This window comes from Nylanderia fulva, unplaced genomic scaffold (assembly GCF_048542155.1).
Source record: "Nylanderia fulva isolate GAGA-0341 unplaced genomic scaffold, ASM4854215v1 Scaffold20, whole genome shotgun sequence".
NCBI classification, from domain to species: Eukaryota; Metazoa; Arthropoda; class Insecta; order Hymenoptera; family Formicidae; genus Nylanderia; species Nylanderia fulva.
The window spans coordinates 1,324,071-1,344,495 of NW_028190264.1; the positions used below are offsets into that span (position 1 = coordinate 1,324,071).

At 31.7% G+C, this 20,425-nt stretch overlaps 1 protein-coding gene and 1 non-coding gene across 2 annotated transcripts in view; one reads left to right on the forward strand and one right to left on the reverse strand.

Moving 5' to 3' along the window:
• Window positions 1–20,425, forward strand: part of LOC114944103 (uncharacterized) — a 126,093-nt gene that overhangs the window by 27,928 nt on the left and 77,740 nt on the right. The window lies entirely within an intron of this gene.
• TRNAV-AAC (transfer RNA valine (anticodon AAC)) lies at window positions 20,106–20,178 on the reverse strand. The gene has a single exon. It is a non-coding gene; the product is annotated as a tRNA-Val (tRNA).

Here is a 20,425-nt window from a genome sequence, read left to right on the forward strand (position 1 = left end):
CCTTAAAGCGAAAGAAATTTATAGCGCGTCATATACTATCTGCCAATTTTCGGCAAGATCAAACTTTATCGTCCTTCCAAAGTTCAAGGTCACATTAAATTGTGATATTTACGGAATCTTCGCCGTGATGCACATTAAGAAACGCAAATCATAAATAATCTGTTTTTTGTTTTCCATTCTTTTCAAGAAATTAAATTAATCTCCAACAAGATGTCCAGCAGACTCGAAGACAAAAATTCCCTGACTTTTTCAGATTTTCGAAGACCAGAAATTTATTTTTTCCTTGAATTTTTAGTATTATTTTTTCCATATATATAATTTGCACATATTTATATAATAAATCAATTAAATGTTAAATCATCAAATTCTTGAGATATTTTTGTTATCAATGAAAAGGTTCGGAAGGTTAAAAAAAATTTTAATCGTAAAATTTAAACGTGTAAACTATTTAAATAATCATCTTTTTTATTTATATTATATCAAATTTTATTTTTAATATATTCTAACAAATTATAATATATATATTTTAATATATTTAATAGTATTTTCATTTATTATTTTGCTTTATTTTTGGAAATTTTTAAAAGTTTTTAAAAATGAAGCAAAATAAAAAATTAAAAGGGTATTTTTAAAAATAGTTTAAACATTAGTATCACAACAAAACTTTTAAATAAAACATTTTTAATAAAATTAATGTATTAATTTTTAATAAAAAAACTAATTAAAATAAAGTTTAGCTCAATCGCTCAATATATCCACTCCCTCATTTTAATTATACAAAACAGAAAATTAGCATACTGGGAGTCAAGGAAAAGTTATATTTGTTTAATAAAAAAATTTCAAATTATCGAGACAGATGTAGAATGTGAAAAAATCTAGATAAATAGTCAAATGTCCTGACAATTCCAGATTTATAAACTTCCCTGACAATACCCGGTTTTCCAGATTTCCCTGACCGCTAAACACCCTGTTTAAAATGATAAATCTTTCAAATTTATAGAATTTTTAAAAATACCCTTTTAATTTTTTATTTTAGTTTATTTTAAAAAATTTGTTTAAATTTCCAAAAATAAAGCAAAATAATAAATGAAAAGAGTAAAAAGGAAAATAAAAATAAAAAAAGTTTGAGAAACACTGGAGACGAGATCGAAAATTCATTTGATGCCTGCACTAGCTTCATTGTTGTTGCAGCATCCATACACGGAGCATATAATGTTACTGGTTGCGTGCATCGACGCACGTTTATGCAATGAGACAAACAAAAAGAGAGAAACAGAGAAGCGGAAGCGAAGGAGGAAGAGCTCATCAGAGTTCAGCCATGACGTGGCCGACAAGATGTATAGCCATATCGTGATGTGTAATTCGATTTCAGCGAGTCAAATGAGAAAATCGTTTAGTATTACGAGCCGTTGCGATTCCGGTGTCACGGTAAAGCAACAGGAATTAATTACAAATGCAATTGCCACGCGCAATATCCGTTTCTTCAAAACATTCATCGTTTTCGAGATTCAATCGCACGATAGATTAAAAATATTTTAGTGGATAATAGCCTTTCATTTTTCAAATGTTTTCCAAAAACAATCGTAAATGTTTAATACTTCTTATTAAATTAAACTATTCTAGATTGTTTTTAGATTCGTGATATAAATAAAAAATTATGCTATATGTTTTACATCTAACAACATTTTGTCTAAAAATCTAGTGATAATTTTAAATTTTCTATTTAATTTTTAAAATCCAATATCATACATTAAATAACACGATTTTTTAAAATTTACTTTTTATTATTAGATGTCGATTCAATTTTTTCTGATCAAGTTGAAGTTCTATTGACTAACATACATGTCAATCTCAATTTATCCAGACAATAGTTATTTAATATTCCCGCATTAACTTTCAGTTTTTAAATAAAAAAAGTTGATAGTTTCCTAACATCCTAAATAATAATATTTCATCGGTTTATTCGGTGCACTTTTATCCAGAGGTAAACAGTTGCAAATCTATTTAATTTTTAAAATCCGATACCATACATTAAATAATACAATTTTTCTTCAATTTATTTGCATTATTAGATGTCGATTCAATTTTTTCTGATCAAGTTGAGGTTCTATTGACTAACATACATGTCAATCTCAATTTATCCAGACAATATTTATTTAATATCCTCGCGTTAACTTTCAGTTTTTAACTTAAAAAAGTTGACAGTTTCCTAACATTTTAAATAATAATATTTCATCGATTTATTCGGTGCACTTTTATCTAGAGGTAGTCGATTGCAAATCTCTAAAAAAATTTTTTTTTTTAGAAAAGCTAGATAAATTACAATGTTGATTCGATTCGCGAGACGAGAAGATCCAAATCCCCAAAAATTCGCTATCTCGCAGGGAAACAGTATACGCGACCCACGCACGACACAATACGCGATATTTATGGATAAAACTTTTTGTCGCAGCGCATACGCGAAAAAAAAATCGCTGCAGTGTCTGTTTTTCAGGTAATTGCTTTTCTAGAGAAAAAACCGTCACGTCATCCCCGACCATCACGTCGTTTTCAATATTTACATGCGCGCTCGTCGCATCGCGCGCACAAATCGCGTTGTCGATTTTGATTTTGCTTTTTCTCTCTGTCCAACTTACATATTGACAAAAAAAAAAAAAAAAAAAAAAAATCGTCGCTCCGATATGTGAGGAGAATTTTTTAAACGCGATACGCGTTCGTCAAATCGAGAATCCGAACTAAAAAATCTCTGAACGCCAGATTTGTGTAGAGCTGAAATGATAATGATAGATAAAAAAAACTTTGACATTGTCACTCACCGGTCGATGATCTGATGTAGCAGCAGATCTGAAACAAAAAAGAAATATATATGTTAATGTTAAGATATCAATATTAATTATACAGGGTGGGCCATTTTAAGAAATACGATCGTGTCCGGATCTTGTCTTAACTAGCTGGATCATGCTTGAACTTTGCCCTGATTGGTCGGAGCATGTAAAATAAGACTATCGGAAAGTGAATATTTTAAGAAATATTTTGTATTTTTATGAAAATGTAGTAACTTTCGAGCTTTATAACTCGAAAAGTACGCAATGGAAAAACATTTGACTGTAGTGTTTTGGAAAGCTCTCGAGATCAGCTACAAGAATATGTAATAAAAAATAGGGGGTGCCATTTTAAAAAATTAAGGTGACCTTTCCGTGACCTTCAACTGAATATCCAAGGTCAAACCAATGGCACCATCTTATAGTTCCTTCGAAACCATACAACACATGTCTGAACCATTTTTCGATATTTTGCTTAGTTTACGAGAAAATTGATCGTATTTTTTAAAATGACCCACACTGTATATAATTATGAATAATTGTATTCATGTTTATTATTAATATTCAGCAGAATATCACTTTTACGAAACGGCTCATCGACTACGAGAACAGTTGCTTATCCGTATATCTCGCGATTTTCATGGCTATGCAGGTTTTAATAGCAGCGCATTAAGCCGACTACAAGTAGTTACAGTCACGCAATGGTCAGACCGAGTCAATTCACGTATCTCGGCGTAACTATCGCATCTGTTCGCGCTATCGAGCGACTCCAATCGAAGCGACGATTCTTTCCTTTTCAACGATTCATCTCGGGAGAAGCGGAAATTATTCTTCCGACACCGTTTGCTTCGCTTCGACAATATCTTCTATTGTACAGATAACGATGTATGTATGTAAGAGAAATATAAACGCAAAATATTCGCTTTCAAACTTCTGATATTCAAATATTTTATCGTGGCGCACAATATATTATTTTTTCGCACATTTTACATATATTATTACAACGCAATAAAAAACGCATAAAAGTATTAGTTTTGCAATTCTGCATCGACAGGGTGTCCAGCAGACTCGATGAAAAAATTCCCTGATTTTTTCAGATTTTCCAAGACCAGAAATTAATTTTTTCCCGGAATTTTTAGTATTATTTTTTCCAAATATATAATTTGCATATATCTATATGCAAATTATATATCACTATAATCAATTAAATGTTAAATCATGAAATCCTGAGATATTTTTATTTATATTACATCAAATTTTATTTTTAATATATTTTAACAAATTATAATTCATATATTTTAATATATTTCATGATATCTAATATTACAACAAAACTTTTACATGAACAGTTATAATAAAATTAATGTATTAATTTTTAATAAAAAAATTAATTAAAATAAAGTTCTTGAACAATGTTATAATATATAATATTTTAAAATATATGTATAATACATTGAAATAAAATAACACGACATTGAAAATATAAATTAACGAATACGCTGTAGATAAATCCATTCTTATCGGTATTTTTTACACCCTGATCGATTAAACAGATTGAATCTAAGAGACTATTTAAGAGCTGCGAGTGTTGCATTTTTTTGGTAAGAATTTATTAGCATTACATTCGATACAATCCGATAAAATTTAATTTTGCTTAAAGCATTCGATCGCCGATGAAATGAAAGATACACGAAATAATGTCGACCCAGCGAGAGAAAGGAAAAAAGAAACTAGAACGAGAGCGTCGCCTGTAAGGAGATGTATCTTTAATGATGAGGAGCGGCCGATTCGATTGTCGAACTCGTTTTTTGCTGTCACAGATACCGTACAAGATAAATAGCAAATAAAAAGGAAGCCGTGTAACTGGGTCCTTGTCTCTCTCTATCTCATATATATAAAAGCGAGGCTCGGCTATCCCTTCTAGGATCTTTTCTCACCCTCCTGAAAACTTTAGCCGAGTTTTACGCTCCTCGATAAACACTGATTGCTCCTTAAATTGCCGCACGAGCTTGCACCTAAGTTCCGTGTTACGAGAAATTGTAACTGCCGCTTTTACATAACTGTCATCGTTTATAAGAAATTTAACCAGTTGCGAAATCTCGCAATTGATTATAGAAATATATCACAAACTTATTGTGTTTGATCCTAATTTTATTTCAAACACAAAAATATCATACGCGGATCATTGAAGATATTTATTCGTGAGAGATAAATTTGCGTTGATTATTTTCGTAAACGGGAAAACGTTAACGCGCCTATATCCCGAAGCGCCCGCGATCTATTTACGTGCATTTTGATAATGAAGAAGGTGCAACAGACCAATTCAGCCGACCCGACTGTTGCGTGACCGCAACCACTTCGGGGTATACGAGAGTGCAATGGCATTCAAAGCCTCGGGACACAGGTGCTCCAGCGCCAGTTTCGCGCCGCTGGCTACGACTGTTCGTGCGACTATTTGCACGGTGTCGTGCAATTTGTACACATACGCGTGTATCCTGAGCCTCGGAAAAATGCCGATGGAAATATTTCGTGAGATACATATCGCCCGTTCGTTATCTATTCAAGTCACAGAAATTTCATTTGCCACCATTTTTTTTTTATCTCAATCTCTATATCAAAAGCTATCAGAAATCTCCATTCAATATCAATCGAATTAGGAAAAATGTTAACGTGGGGTGTAAAAGGATACACTGTAAAAAAATATGTAATATTACATATGTAATATTACATGTGTAATATTACATACAGAAGAATGTTAACGTGGGGTGTAAAAGGATACACTGTAAAAAAATATGTAATATTACATATGTAATATTACATATGTAATATACATATTTTTTTACAGTGTATCCTTTTACACCCCACGTTAACATTTTTCCTAATTCGATTGATATTGAATGGAGATTTCTGATAGCTTTTGATATAGAGATTGAGATAAAAAAAAATGGTGGCAAATGAAATTTCTGTGACACTGTAAAAAAATATGTAATATTACATATGTAATATTACATATGTAATATTACATATTTTTTACAGTGTATCCTTTTACACCCCACGTTAACATTCTTCTGTATGTAATATTACATATGTAATATTACATATTTTTTTACGGTGTAATTTGGAAAAAATACGATATTCTGTAATTTATATTACAATTTGTTATAATTTTTGAAAATATGAATTACTTAATCTTCAAATACTCTCGAAAAAGCACAAGACAAATTTCTATAAACTATTCGTGTAAAATGTGTCAACATCACGATAAAATTGCATTACTACAGTGTAACAATGGCGAGCGTCACGTGAACGATATTTTAATCTCACTCGAATTAATCAGCTACCCGATCTAGCCGGGACGAGTGAATTATGGGACCAGCTTGTGAATTCGTGCCAAGAGGCCGAGGTCGTGACTGTTACAAAACTCGCGTGCCTTTTCCACGACGTGGAAAAAGCAGCATCCGTCTGACCTTTCCTAGGTGACGTTGATAGACGAGACGATGATTGGTATTCGGGGTTCGAACTGAGAAATAAAGTACCAACCCTAAGTTGGACCCTGATATATCCCTTCCCAAGCCGTAGCAATTTTGTTTCGGAAAAATGGAGCCGTAAACGTTCTCGAAAAAATATGAAGATGTCCCGAGAGACATTTTTGTACATTTATGAAGGCTCTTTTTATGTATGGAGAATATATTTATTAATTAATTTAATTATTTCGTGAATATAAAAATATTACTGCAAAAATGTGAATTATATATATAAGAAAAATTATCATAATTAAAATTTTCTCTATAAATTATATATATATATATATATATATATATATATACGCATGTATATAAAATTGTTTTATATTATGTATATATATTATACTCCATTTTTGTAATTATTTAAAATATTATTTGAAAGTACTTAAAAATATTATATATTTAAAATTATGCTTAGTAATTACAAACATTTCACCCTACAGTTATTCGCTCGATGTCATCCCGGGTCTCCTCTTCTCTTGTTTATTTTTCGTGGCATTCACACAACATTCGCGAAAACACAATTAATTACAATCGCGCGTTAATCAATAAAATATAACGAGCGCGGAGCACTTTTCACGGCATTCCGCGAATTTTATTATAAATCGCGAACAACGCATGTTCTCAAATTGCTAAGCTATGCGCGATTAAATACAATTAATATTTATTATTAATTAAACGCATTTTGTCACCCGTGATTCGAAATCGACTCGTTCTTATGGTAACTACATTTTATTAATGACAATGTAAAATAAACCTCGACGCGATTTTATTCCGATAGAAAGATACTATGTATCGAGTTAAAAGATGTACCATTCTAGCATCTTCGTGATTGTATCACGAGTGATAATGCTGCGACACGAAATAAATCGCGGCATTACTTTCCAGCTCGAGCTGTGTCGTGCAAATGATAAGAAGATGTGCGCAATATAAATATTTATGTCGCAAAACTTGGCTCACGCTGTGGTTTATATGTCTTATCATCTGTGTTGGTGCTAAGCTTACAAGTAATATTTTTTAACCAGAACTCTTCGTAATTTGCTTCTTCATATCGTTATCTCTATAATATAAATGTTTTAACCAGTGTTTGCTGTTATCTAAATAAAATTATATATAGATGATCATCTGGATAAAATTTTAGCGTCTTCTTTATATTCATAATAAAAACATGTATTATTTATATCTACATCTTAGATGAGAAAAAGTATTATCTTCACGAAATTATATATAGAATAATGTTCAGATAAAATTTGCTTTAGAGTTTACGATAAAAACTTATAAATTAAAATATGTGTGAATATATTTTTATAATTTACATTTACATCCCTTGAAAATTTACATTTTTTAAACTATATTTACATAAGTGGTCTTAAAATTAATATTATCTGGAAGTTATCTAAATAAATTGTCATATAATTTTATCTTTCATCTAGATGTATTTAAAACAAAATCATCTTCATCTTATCTAAAATAAATTCCCATATTTTCATCTCATCTTTATCTAGCTAATTTTAAAATCATCTAATTGTAAACACAACACTGGTTTTAACATTCTAGTTTATCGAATGAAAGGGAATAAAAATCAATTTGAAAATTTATAAGAAAGAAATGAATAATAATTCTTGTTCAAAAAAAAAAAAGGAAGCTAAAGAATCGAGAGCAAAATGTCTGATTTAATTTAATTCTTCATTAAATAGCTAAAGCGCAACATATTCTTCGACATCTAGCACTTCTGCCTTCGACATTTTCGCTCTTTTCCACGAGCGATGACAGAAAGAATGAGCCAACGAGGAAAAATGGGAGGGCGGAATAAAGCGAACGCGAAAGTTCGCAAAGCCGAGGAATTTCCAGACGTGTTCCTGCGTGCACTTTACTCGCAACCGCGCCACTTTTTCGCGAAAAAAAAAAAACAGGCGGAAGAGATGATTCGCCGCCGTCAAAACCGTCTCTTCCTCCGTCTTTTTTCCCCAAGCGAATAAACCGCGCGCACGTACGGCGAATTCATAATGGGGTGGGAAAAAAAGGAGAGGAGCTATGAAAAGAGAGCATTTCGGTTAAAGAGTCTTCTTTTCATCCTCGCTGTTATTCAGAACGTAATATCGTCTCATCCCCTCGGCGAAATTCACCCTTCCTGCGTACCTTTAATGCCCGTGTTGCCACTTTCGCTATACGTAATACGATAATGGCGCGTTAAGCGTGTTCAAAAGTGACTCTGCTTTTCTCCGTCTTTCTTCCTATCACGCAATTTCCGAAAATGTCGACCAGGGTGTCCAATAGACTCGATGAAAAAAATTTCCTGATCTTTTCAGATTTTTCAAGACTAGACATTAATTTTTTCCCTGACTCGGTAGTATTATTTTTTCCAAATATATAATTTGCATATATCTGTATGATAAATCAATTAAATGTTAAATTATAAAATTCTTGAGATATTTTTAAAGAAAAATGTTTTAAAAGAAAATAATTTCAGGATGTCCAGCAGACTCAATGAAAACAATTCCCTGATCTTTTCAGATTTTTCAAGACCAGAAATTCATTTTTTCCCTGACTCTTTAGTATTATTTTCTCCAAATATTTAATTTGCATATATCTATATGATACATCAATTAAATGGTAAATTATGAAATCCTTGAGATATTTTTAAAAAAATTTTTTCAGAGAAAATAATATTAGGGTGTCCAGTAGACTCAATGAAAACAATTCCCCGATCTTTTCAGATTTTTCAAGACTAGACATTAATTTTTTCCCTGACTCAATAGTATTATTTTTTCCAAATATATAATTTGCATATATCTGTATGATAAATTAATTAAATGTTAAATTATAAAATTCTTAAGATATTTTTAAAGAAAAATGTTTTAAAAGAAAATAATTTCAGGGTGTCCAATAGACTCGATGAAAACAATTCCCTGATCTTTTCAGATTTTTCAAGACCAGAAATTCATTTTTTCCCTGACTCTTTAGTATTATTTTCTCCAAATATATAATTTGCATATATTTGTATGATAAATCAATTAAATGTTAAATTATGAAATCCTTGAGATATTTTTAAAGAAATTTTTTCAAAGAAAATAATATCAGGGTGTCCAGCAGATTCAATGAAAAAAATTCCCCGATCTTTTCAGATTTTTCAAAACTAGACATTAATTTTTTCCCTGACTCGGTAGTATTATTTTTTCCAAATATATAATTTGCATATATCTATATGATACATCAATTAAATGGTAAATTATGAAATCCTTGAGATATTTTTAAAGAAATTTTTTCAAAGAAAATAATATTAGGGTGTCCAGTAGACTCAATGAAAACAATTCCCTGACTTTTTTTAAATTTTCCAAGACCAGAAATTAATTGTTTCCCTGCCTTTTTAAATATTATTTTTTCCAAATATATAGTTTGCATATATCTATATGATAAATCAATTATAAATGTTAAATTATGAAATCCTTGAGATATTTTTGTCAATAATGAAAAGGTTCAGAAGTTAAAAAAAAATCGAAAATTTTAATTAATTACAATCTGCATTAGGTATGTACGATAATCGAAACAAACATGTCATAAACTATTTAAATGATCACCCCTTTTTTATTTATATTACATCAAATTTTATTTTTAATATATTCTAACCAATTATAATATATATATATTTTAATATATTTAATAGTATCGAATATCACAACAAAACTTTTAAATAAAACATTTTTAATAAAATTAATGTATTAATTTTTAATAAAAAAAATAAATTAAAATAAAGTTCTTGAACGATATTATAATTCTTGAGCAATGTTATAATATATTTTAAAATATATAATACATTGAAATAAACTAACACGACGATGAAAATATAAATTAACGAACACGCTGTAGATGAATCGACACAGAAAATTAGCGAGACAAATGTAAAATAATATGAAAAAATCCAGCCTAAATAGTAAAGACTGTTCTTGACTTTTCCCTGACAATTCCAGATTTATAAAATTCCCTGACAATGCCCGGTTTTTCAGATTTCCCTGACTGCTGACATCCTGTCGACGTGTCCGGAGAAAACGAGATATATATTTATTCGTTGCTAATTCTTCATCCCGTTTCTCTAAACAGTTAACGACGTTTAAGGAGGACACAAGACGGCCATAAAAATTAATATCTCTTTTCATGCGATAAATACGACGATAACAGCGTAATTTTATCCAAGTTTCTCCTTTGATAGCATTCACTTTAATTTTCATTTTATCTCTACGAGAATATTATTCTATAAAATTTCAGAAAATATTGTTCTCTTTTACATTTAAAAAATATTGCCTCAGTTTACATGCACGTATACAGAATTAAGAAAGTTTTCTTTAATTTAAGTACGTAACAATTTTATAAAAATAGTAATATTTATTATTTTAAAAAGTTTCAGAATTTTTAATTAAAAAACTAATTATGTCGAACAATAAGGGCGCGGTATATTATAACAACCCTTGTTAAAAGGAGATTTTGAATTAAGATAAATTCGCGAGAGCACTCTTTCATGTGTATGCGTATAGATGTATATGTGTAATATCCGCCATGGCGGCTTTATACCTGTTTTCAAGAGACTCTTAAGTATACCCAGAGAGGTGAGAAGTATTAATTTGAGCCATTGAACCTCGGAGCCAAACATCAAAGGCAAGACGCGGAGAAGCTATATCGAGTTTCTCCTTTCAAGTGATGTTTAAAAAGTGGAAGGCACTTCATCGTGTTGAGAGATAATTAGAACAAGGGCATCGAATTTACGTAGAGTTGTTAATTTCTAGTAGAATTTTATAATAATGCGATAATTATATAAAATAAAATTACAGAGAGCTGCCGTTAATTTAATACAAGTTTTTTTCCAATAAAAAAATTTTTAGTCCTTTCTTTTCGTAGGAAAAATAATGTTCAGCGAAAAAATTCCTTAATGAGAATCTTCAGCGGATAGGAGAAATAAAATATCATAAGCACAATTAATATTTTGATATTTTATATGTCAAAAATTGAAAACAAAAATAAGTGGAACAAATCGAGAAATAAAGACGTTTGACGTTTCCGGTTTTAGTTTTAATTCTAAAATATACTTTGGTTGAATAATTAAGGAATCAGATATAACGATAAAGTCGGATGTCAAACCAGGATGTAACATGCATGACCCAATTCTGTCAAGAAATTGCCGGCTCTTAATTTGACCATATCCTCTAATCAACCCTTTTTCTATCTCTTTTCTTCCTTTCTATTTCCTCGACGAAGCGCGTTCCTCGTTATGCGCTGCACCGTAAATTCCGTCGTTTATTATTCACGGGTGAATCAACCTCTGGCGTGCGCACTAAAAACTTCGCGTTCGTTTTGAGGACGGATAATCAAAGGGAAATAAACCGGTCGCTCGTGTCGGCAGACGATTTCTCTCAGGGAAAGATCGTAAACCGACGTATCTGTTTTCAGCCTACACACTGTATCAGGGATTGCGATAGCAGGGTTGATTGTCAGCGACTTGGAAACCACGATAAGCATACAATTTTTTCCACTTCTGCATTTTTCCAATTCCCTTCTCTGACTTTTATGATTTCATATACAATAAAAATACCATTTTTTTCATTAAAAAAAAAGATCAATTTTACATGACAACAATGGGGTGTCTTCTTTCATTATTGGATTGAAATCTGCTTTTAGAAAGAATTAAATCAAGTCACAATATTAATTTTCTAGTTACCAGTAAAAATACACGCACACAAACATTTACACATATATATGTAATGTGTATAAATATAGGTACATACATAAAAAACTTAAAATTGCTTTAAACTTTTTTAAAAATAAGTTTTCTAGATTTAATATCAAGTTTTATTAGAATATATTTGTCTGTAATAATTATGAATTGCTAAATTTTTTGTAGAAAACTCAAATATAATAGTTGAGATTTTTATGTTTGATAATAATAACATATTTATTATTTAGATATCACTATAAAATTTTTTATAGCATGAATTTTGATATTCTAAATATATAGAATATTATAAAGACTTGCTATAGAAAAATGTCAATAATTGTGACAATCCCATAAAATATATATCTACATTGACACCGAAAAATTGATATGAATTGTTAACGATGTTCCTTTCAAGTGAAAGAAAGATTCAGATAATGACAGGTTCTATTTCCTTTGTCCAGTGGCAAATTTGAAAAGATTATTCGTTCGCAAAAAAAAAAAAAAAAAAAAAGTCGCAATTTCTCCACTTCTAGCACGGGGATAAGAAGAATAACACCTCGAAAGATTCTCAATGCCGAGGCGTTTTTTTTTGCTGTGACAAAATGCTACCAATTTTTTCCTTCAAAGTTTCTTAAGAAGATATTCGCCAAAAGAAACTCTTAATGTGAAAATAAAATAAAAAGTCAATTAATAAGAATAAAAGCTTTAATACTTTTAATATAAATAAATTAATATCAAAAATAAAAATGGCAAATATTAATAAGAAAACCATAAAACTAAATATGTGAAAAATAAAAAAAATTAACATTAAAAATAAGAAAAATAAGAAACAGATATTTTTTAAATAGAATTCAAAAATAAAAACATCTATATTATAATTATAAATCAGGATCTTGAAAATTGAAATAGATATAGAAATGATTTTTTCTTAGAATTTATTCTGAAAATCATGGTAATCGTGCGACAATATGATATTGAAAGAATCTTATAAGAGTTTCTCTGATTAATATTTACCACAATAAAAATATTAATATGTACATAATAAAATTTACTATGTACATGATAAATTCTTAGTAAATTTTTAAAATATTAATCATAGAGAAACTCTTCTAAGATTCTTCCAGTACCATATATTGTCGCACGATTACCATGATTTTCAGGGTAAATTCTAATTGTAAGAGAAAATTCTCTCCGTGTAGATTAACAAGGCGTTCGTTTCCTCTTCCATTTCCACGGAGCGCAATGCAACGCTATAGTCAGGTGTAATACATACATATTTCTGCGCGCTCTTTTCCGACTCAACAACGCGAGAGAACGGGGTCGACCAATGTCTGCCCTAGTATTTCAAAGCACTTGAGAGATATCCGCGAATGGACCGAGTACACAAAGAATTCTCTCTCTCTCTCTCTCTCGTACGCGGTTATAACCGTTTTCTGCGGAAGCTTTTATCGGAATAGATTAGACAGCTGAAAGGGCTGCCACCATATTCTCGCGATGGTGTTTGATATGATCTTACTGCGCGCGCTCGCTTCGGTGAGAGAAAAAAAAAATAATCCCTTGGTGTGGGTTTTCTTCGAGAGGGTTTGATATTCCACGGATCATTCGTCTTCAGCTTCTCTCTGCTCGGCGAGACATTACCGCCACACCTGGAATATCTTGCGCGGTCCCCCATTTTCTCGTCGGCGGGATTTCAGGATAATCCTGCTCAGCCGTCGCTGCACGGCCTTAGAAAAGAATGGGCGAAATGGAGAAACGCGTTAACGAAACAAGGAAAAAGCACCGACGTAGCGAACACTTAGCCCGAGGTTTAAATGTATGTCAGTCTGAAAGAACGAAAGATACGCACGCGTAAAATTGCATGATATAATAAACTAAGTTTTACGTGGATCATCAAACTCGTCTTCCGAGTTTAAATTGGAGAAAGAGCGGTTTAATGTTTCCGACGAAAATTATCCATCGTTATATGCGAAAATTCATTAAAAATTAATTATCAAATGTTTTAAATATAAGATTGCACTTTGCGAGCACCAAAATGTCATATTAAGGGGATGCTGACCAAATACGTTTCATCGATCGAAAAAGTGAGATTAGATTCGACTATAAATCTATTTATTGGCTATATGAATTGTTTATTCTTGAAATTATGTGATGCCCTCATTTATATTTAATATTAATACTTTAATGACCGATTTAAAATTCATATATTATTATTATTATTAATACTTTAATTGTCAAAAGGATTTATCAATCAGTATAGTCAATAAATAGATTTATAGTCGAATCTATCTTACTTTTTCGATTGATAAAACATATTTGGTCAGCATCCCCTTAAGCACACTGGCGCCCGCGCCATAATTGTGTATAAAAATGAATCTTTCCAATTAGACTTAATTAATATACAATGTTTAAAATTATTGCAAATAGTAAGTATAGTCTGATTTTATAAAAATTATACACAAGTGACAGGGAGCATTTATCGAATTATCAGCGCTTTCCCCGATGGCCAATTCAATTCAATCGCGAATAATATCGAAAAATTATGAGTCGCACGAGGGAGATACGAGAAAGATTTGCCAGATACCAGAACCTCAAGTCGCTCGTCATGGCAACCGCGGTAAAGCCACGGGAAAAATCTTGCCCAAGAAAAGTTAAAGTTTTGATCCTCGACGACCCGATATCGCGGTACGTGCCGAACATCCTACGAGTCCTGGCTAACTACCAGCTTTTCCCTTCGAGCTCTTCCCTCATCTCCTAGAAAAATAGACCATAAGGTCGTTGCCCGCTCGAATATCCTTACCCACGTTAAGTCTTTCAAGATGGCCTACGCTTCCTTAAGATAGCATTTTCATAAATAATTATTGCACTGAAGACATATAAGTATATTATAGATAAATAAAGCTCAATCTCTCTCCTGCATAAATCGTCAATATTTTAAGATAGTATTTGTCATTAATGTATTTTTTTTTTTGGTAATTTATATAGTCATAATTTTATTTTGTTTTAGTTTAATTATTAATATGCTAAAAGAACTAGATACTTTTATTTAAGTATAAGTATCTTTTGATTTATTAATATGCTAAAAGAACTAGATACTTTTATTAAAGTATAAGTATCTTTTGATTAATATTTTCTTAATTTTGTAAAAGTGCACGACTATAAAAAAAAAATGCATAGTATCTCATCAACGCGTGATTCCGAACGTCAAATTATCAGAGCGCTCGCAACATATAAAAACAAATAATTAATTTTTTTTTTTTTAGTAATTTATATATTCATAATTTTATTTTTTTTTAGTTTAATTATTAATATGTTAGTATAAGTATATTTTGATTAATATTTTTTTAATTCTATAAAAGTGCACGATTATAAAAAAAAAAAAAAAAAAAAAAAAAAAATACGTAGTATCTCATCGACGCGTGATTCTGAACGTCAAATTATCAGAGCGCTCGCAACATATAAAAACAAACAATGTATATTTTTTTCTTTAGTAATTTATATATTCATAATTGTATTTTTATTTTTAGTTTAATTATTAATATGTTAGTATAAGTATATTTTGATTAATATTTTCTTAATTCTGCAAAAGTGCACGATTATAATAAAAAAAAAAAAAAAAAAAAAAAAAAAAAAAATACGTAGTATCTCATCAACGCGTGATTCTGAACGTCAAATTATCAGAGCGCTCGCAACACGTAACAGAACGAAAATGACGGTAAACCAACATCGTGCGAGCTAACGGCGTTCGCAATTTTGTCGATAGCGCAATTTGCCCGCCGTCTCGTTGCGTCCATGTACGTACACGCACGCATACACACATCGTAATCGCATAATATCTCTCGAGATAGCAGTTTACGCCGTGCAAGTGCCAAATTGCAGCTGCAGCTACTGGATCTGCGCGACGTGAAATATCCGCCATAATAATAATAGGGCGCCGCCCCGGGTCAGGTCAGACGTACATTCTATTCCGCAATTGTTTCGTCGCATCGTAATTACGGCATTATTTCCATTCTCGTCTAATCCACTGTTCCTGCCACTCTTCGTGCTGTCACGTCCTCCCTCAACTCGTCAGTTATATCATGGCCTGCGGGAAATCGAGCATATCTCTCGTTATATTTCATTCTTGACTAAAGCACTGTATATATACGAGAGATATTTCGTGCTTGTTCTCTCCGCACTTTACTCCCCGAAATTCGTTGATAAACTTCCGCAAGAGCTTCGTGAAAATTCTCGAAACTTTTATGACAGTTTCTCAAGAGACAGAGAGAGATATTATATCCTTAAAAGTTTATAAATTTCCACCAAAGTATCTACGTAAATAAATTTATAACTCTTCCTCTCGTCATCTTTCTTTTTTTTTTATTAATGATCGTAAACTTCTAAACTGCACCCTAATACATTTTTTCACGCTCTTCGTAGAGATACTTATTATCTTTTTCTAACTCTTCCCTCATTACAGGAACACTCTCTATGCAAGTATAACATTGCTCAAAGTGTTATATGTATACGTATACAAAAATGTTCATTCTACACAGTAAACGTTTTTCACCGTTCGATTTTCCATGAAAATTGAATGATCTTCATTTCCCTCGAGATTCGCCTTCTTCCGTCCGATCGTTAAAAGTGCTACCCTCAGGTAAGTGCGCTATTACTCCCGAATGTCAGGATGCATCGCATGCATCGACTGTCGGGATGCATAAGTGGCGCGCGCGACAAAAGCGGAACGCAAACATCGACGAGCCGAAAGTTAGATAGAATTGAGTTCGCGAAACTACGAACAATAACGTCGGCTTTTACAACTTGTAATTAAATTACCTAGCACGTGTGCGCGCGCGCGCGATCGCGTGCAAATTATGTCGGGTGTATCGACCGCGTAATCTTGACGGAACCCGCAATTTTTCGGGGAATATTTCGACCATGTGAAAAAAAAAAAAAAAAAAAAGAAATTTGCATGCGCGTCGGGTGCACGAAGTGCCAAATTATTTTAACGCAAACGAGAAACCACGATTGACGTATTGCTATGTGACACGTAACTGCATATATATATATTATAGCACTTTTTTTCTCGCTTAAATATATATATTTGAAGATAGAAGAATAATGTAAGATATATCAGAAGTTTCTCGAGTTATAAATATTCAAAGTATCGATAACTTCAGTTTGACGTTTACGCATGGAGAACAGTAAGAAATATATTTCATTTAATTATGTATATTTTCCTGTATATTTCATTTTGTTCGCGCGGATGCACCTGCGAATAAAGGAACCGGAAACTTTATCGGAGTCACGAGGAAAGGAAAACGAGAAGCGGAATCGGGATTTAAGGGCAGTAGGGTAGCGATGGTACTCATAAAACTTGTACGCATCCGACGCTGGTGAGAAATAAAAAAAGAGAAGCATGAAGAGAGAGAGAAAGAGAGAAAGAAACCTCCGGGTTGAGGAAAAACAAAACGAAAAACACGACAACACCGGAGATGCATCGGCCAAAGTCTAGACCGCATTTTCCTATCCTATAAGACAAAAGTATTATAAGTTCGAGAATACTCCGCGAAAGCTGACTCTCGATTCCACGTCGTGAATCTGTTCTCCGTCTTCTTCTGGGTCAATCCTTTAGAGTCCCAGGACTTTGCGATTGTACTACATACTTACTCGCAAAACATATACATATGTATATTTCTTATGTAAACGAGGGAATCATGCAAAACGCTTTATTTCGTAAACAGCACAAGCAAATTTTGCGCAAATCTTGTTAAAATACCATTATATTTTATATCCGCATCTTAAACAAAATATATGTAATAAAATTACTTCGCTTATTTTTTTCTGTAATTATTTTATTTTATCTTGAAGCTCTGAGCAAGGAGCGATTTGTCATTAAAGGGGTGCTAACCATGTCTGTTTTACCGACTTTGAGTTCAAGGGCTTTTCTCTTTATTAGCTATACAGATTGAAAAATCCTTTTCCATAATTAAAGTATCGATAATAATAAACAAGAAGCGCTGTAATTTCATACAAAAAAACAATAAAAGTTAAAAAATTACAGCTTCTTATCGGCCTCTTGCATCAGCTCATAACAATAGTTATTTAATACAACAGTTCTACAGTTTATTTGTGCACAAAATATAGCGTGCCCAATAGAGATGACATGAAAGAATAATACAAAAGTAATTTTAAAAGATCAAAAAATTCGTACTTGAATTAATTATGTATGTATAATTGCGTGCAGAATCGATGTCGAGGCATAAAACAGCAAAAATAGTTGCAGGACAACGCTTCCCATTCATTATTACCAGTACTTTCGTTGTGGAGAATTTTTCAATCTGTATTACAATCAATAAAAAGTGATCCTAACCCAACTTAATTCAATAAAAAGTGAACCTAACCTAATTTAAAGTCGGTAAAATAAAACTGCAGCAGCAATTTCTAAATTAGAAAAGGTGTCCCACAAATATGTAATTCTTGAAATGGATTTTTCAACGACGAATGTTCCTAATACATATAAAATATCTTGGCTACACTGCTCTGAAGAATAACAGGCGCGGTAAGATCCGGTTTTTAAGGCGAAGGGAAAGCTTGAGACCGCGTTAGATTTACTAATGGCGCCGATAGTTCACATCGGTCGAAATAAACTTTCACGAGCGGCGGTTCCCTGACTCCCCGCATACTCGATTCCGCGGGTTTACACGATCGTTACACGAGTGTCATGCATAATGCATGTACTTTCGTGCACTCTAATCGGCAGTTTACTGTTAATCGACTGCCATTGTTTCTATTGAGATGCAGCCTCGCCTCTCGCGCTCTATTGTTCGATAATTTCATCTCCTCGAGTGCTCATCCAAGAGTAATACGCACACTCAGGTGTGAAATGCCGTACTATCTTTGATGATTATTGATCACCGTGAGGGTGCCACGGTGGAAGCAATAAATTTAGCCTCTAAAATTGCCATAAATATCAATTTCGCATTCTTTTCTTATCGTCTTCATTGTGTTGTTAATTGCGCCTTTTTAGTAAAGCGTGACAAATCTCCAATGAAAAATACTTTTTTAACTACAATATAGTGATATAAAAAATATCACATCATTTTATATCGCGGGGAAAAAGTCCTGATTAATCCCTTTTCTAGTGAACAATTTTAATAAAGATTTAAGTACGAGTAAAATAAGTTAATTAAAATAAATTGCATCTTTCTAATCAAAATGTAAAAAGATAATGTAATATAAAAGTTCAATAAAAGTTTCAAGTAATTAATATTCAGCTAACGGAAAAATAGGCTATTAAAAACCAGGCGCGGTTAGCAAAGCGCAAATTCTTTTTCTTTTTCTTTTAATGAGAATTTATTGAATTTAATTTTATTATATAGATATGTTTTGAACAAGTATTATATAGATATGTTGTCATCAAATGTATGTTGGTTGAATTGGCTACCTTATATAATCCATTTCGTAATCATCTTTTAAATAATTTTATCGACATGTTGATTATTTCTCTTTCAATCTCTTTTTCATAAAAACGCAATTTGCATCACACATTTTCAAACCTTGAAAGCCGAAATTTATCAAAAAAACATGGGATCGAATCGAAAACTCTCTGCGTGTTAAGCGGATAATCATAGAAATGTTCTACAAACACCAACTGCGTGAGCGGGATCGAGATTATGCTAATTACAGTCGCAGATGTAATTAGTAAATTATGTATCGGACCGTGTCAGTTCTGCACAGAACATGGTAAATTATGTTTCTCCTCTGCAGCTGTTTTGCACAAATCCCATTCATCCTGTATAATATTTAACATATTTGAGATAGCGAAAAAAAGTGTACGAAAATCCACGTAAAAGAAATATATTTAAAGTACTCATTTTATTTTACGAAATGTTTGGCAACGATTTCATTAATTACTCATTATAATATATGTAGAGTTTCATGTGTGTGCAATTAACTATTACTACGAGTTAAAATAAAAATGTTAAAAGAATATTTTTCCATTTCTCCAAAATTTTGCTCATTATTTTTTTTATACCTCATTTTGTTCATCATAAATTAGTTTCTGGTGCAAAAAATTGTTTCCGCCCGGGATTGAACCGGGGACCTTCCGCGTGTTAGGCGGATGTGATAACCACTACACCACAGAAACTTGTTGGAAGTACTTTCACTCTACTTCAGTGACATTCATATCGGCATAATTTTGCTCTAACTTATATCTACTAAAAGATAGTATTTTTAACATCATTTAAATTTGTTAGAATTGTACGAAAAAATTCGATGCGCCACAACGCAGTATAATACTCTATCACGTTATTTCATAAATTTTTATAGAACTTAGTAGTCACTCATAAATATACTTGTCACGTTTCAATATTAATAATCTTACATTTTTGATA